We start from the raw sequence: 2974 nt of genomic DNA, 5'->3' as shown, positions 1-2974 counted from the left end.
GGAGAGGTCTCATAGCCCTCCTTCCTAGGATCATCAACAGTCACCAAGCCCCTAAGCCAGCCCCAACAGGACTCCTTAATAAAGTGGCTCAGGGGATAGCCCTGAATAGCATGATCTATCTAATTGGGTAAGATTGTCTTTTGAATGAATTAGGATCCTATGGATGAAAATAATTGAGATAGTTGCGGTAATTTGTGGAAAAGAAGTGTACTTAAAGATGAACCCCCTGACCTGGAAGTGAAGCTAGAGAACCAGGTGTTGAAATCACCAACATCTGCAGTCAGCAGCAATAGCTTCATGCTAACAAAGCCAGCCCCTCAATCCCAGAAGTCATGAATTCCTACTACTTCCTCTCTCTTTAACCCTCTGCCAAAGATTGAAGTTTGCAATTTTCTTAACTTCAGCTCAACCTTTAGCAAAGATTTTGAGCACTGGCTGAATCTAAAACAATAATATCATTATTTCCCTTAAAGGAAATTCAGTACTGCTAGAAAAAAAAGAAATGAACAATGAATGAGAAGTCACAAGTTACAGAGACCCAATATACCATCCTTAACTGTCTTAATAAATGTTCTTGCTCATTATTAACTCACAATTGTCCTGCTTGGTTTTTGTCAACTTGATACAAACCTCGACATATCTGGGAAGAGGGAATCTTGGTTGAGAAAGACTCCACCAGATTGTCCTGTAGGCAAGTCTATAAGGTTTTACCTAGATTGATGTGGACAGCCCAGCTCACTGGAGGATGGGCTTCTTGACTGGTGGTCTTGCATTAGCTGAAAAAGCAGACTGAGTTAGCAAGTAAGCAGCAGAAGCCTGCCCTGATTGAAGTCTTGTCCTAACTCCCCTCAGCCATGATCTCTGGGATCATAAAATAAAATAAAGCCTTTCCTCTCCAAGTTGCTCTGGTCTTGATGTTTTATCACAGCAATGGAAGCCTTAACCAGGGCAACAACTAGGTAGAAAATTCTCTAAGACCATGCTGCAGATCTGGCACAGTAGGCAGGAGGTTCGTGAGCTTTTAGTCAGCCTGAAATTGTGGGGTTTCAGGGAGACTATGAAGTATTGAGTCAATGTGTATTGTTGACATAATCATGGCCATGTCAAGGACCCCAATGCCTGCAACCCATGGGAATGACAAAGCCCTCCCCAGGTAAGGCTCAGGGAAATTTCCCAGCCTTCCTCTAGTCTAAATCTAAGTGTTTACAAATGATCAACCAGAGTGTGCAAAAACTATCAACCACAGCTTCCTCCTAGATCATGCAGCCTGAGACCCTGCAGAGATGCCCCTCTGAGATTAGCTAAGCCTGCCTCCTTGTCAGCTGTATACAATAAACCTGCCTCTTCCATTTAGATGTATAAGACAAGTGACAAGTCACAGGTTGCTGTTGCTGCAGTCCTTGCTTTCCGTTGGATGAGCACACACCACACCATCACAGCTTTTCTATACATGTGTCTGTGTGTCTCTTCTGTCTTCATTCCCAAGTTGCCCCAGTTAGGTCAATACCTGAAATTTTGGAGAGTATAGTATGGGATTAAATTCAGACTATAAAATTTTTTTTAAAAACTTCATAAGCCCAGGAAATTCCTTCACATTGCTTGATAACTTCGACAAACTAATATAGTAGAATGGATCATTGATTTTTCTTAAGCTGATAATTCAGAGGGTAGAAATTTTGGGGAATCTGTAAGATACTTAGCAAAGATTTGTTCCTGCTGGCAGTAGTCACTACAGATATGATGAGAATGTTTCATCACACATGCTCTGCATCATTTCCACACTAGCAATTGGCCCAGTCATCTCCCCCTCTTTCTTTTCTTCCCTGCCCTTTCCCATCCAAAGTACCTGACTCATCCCACATTTTGAATCTCCCTGCTGGTAACTGTTTTTTCCACTGTATCAGTCCATCTTCTCCCATCTCTTCCAAGCATTATAAAGTGGAGCCAAGGAATGGTGTCAGTGGGCTGTGTCTCTTTAAAAAGGAAACCGTGACTTCCTCTATTTTCAGTGAAGCAAGGAGTGACTCAAAGCCTTTAATGGAGTAGTGCCCAATGCTTACCTAAAGGAGACACTAACAATTGCTTAACTTCAAGCTCATCAGGGAGCAGAGGAGAGGTAAGTGGTGCCCAGTCTTTGATGAGGTACTTGAAAGAGAAGACATATGAGAAATAGTCATTGGAAGGGTTTTGAAAAAAAATAAAGGTTTGGTTGTTTATTGACTTTTTTGGGGCACAGAAAATTGGCTTCCTTCTCCCTACATTGCTGATAAAACAATTTTTCCACCCACCCCATTCAAACTGTTTTCTGTCTTTGATTGCTAGCCTAGTTATGTCACAGATGGCTAAACTAGTAGAGGTATTTCAAGAGAAGTGATATAATTGCAAGTCATCAGAAATAATCTGGATAAGCCTCACTTCAAATTTTATCAAATAAGGGAAACATCCAAGTAAATGTGCTAGATATATACCATGGCTTAGGCACAGCGTGTATATTTGATCTAGGAGTTGTGTTTGCCCAAAAATAGTTCAATGAACTTCTGAAAGCAGAGTCCAAGGAACCAATCCACTTGTTCCACTTTACAAGTGACTCTGGAATACACACAAAAAAAGCTCACTCAAAGGAAGCAAAACAGACAATGCAAAAGCACCCTACAAAGATATCCTTCCAATGTTGCTCCTCAACAGCCCACAGCACAAGTCAAGGCACCATAGAGTCTTGGTAGATCCATGCCAGAGAACTCCATGACAAGTGTATTACTATTCCTGCTCTTCATAACCCTGTTGATGGTAGAAGGGTCTTTCCAAAACTGTCCCTGCATTTCTAGGTGGGGCCATCATATGGTGACAGTTCATTTTCAAGTAGTACATTGTGAGAATTCATGTGCAAACTGAGAGCCATTATCTCTTCTTCTATCACTTAATCATAGGAAACTACCGCTTTCCTCCCCTTCTGAGACCCTATGGTGAGTTGGCA

The sequence above is a fragment of the Mesocricetus auratus genome, unplaced genomic scaffold, assembly GCF_017639785.1.
Source record: "Mesocricetus auratus isolate SY011 unplaced genomic scaffold, BCM_Maur_2.0 Super-Scaffold_100021, whole genome shotgun sequence".
Classification (NCBI taxonomy): domain Eukaryota; kingdom Metazoa; phylum Chordata; class Mammalia; order Rodentia; family Cricetidae; genus Mesocricetus; species Mesocricetus auratus.
The sequence above is the reverse complement of the archived record's forward strand: the minus strand, read 5'-3'. Positions refer to the sequence as shown.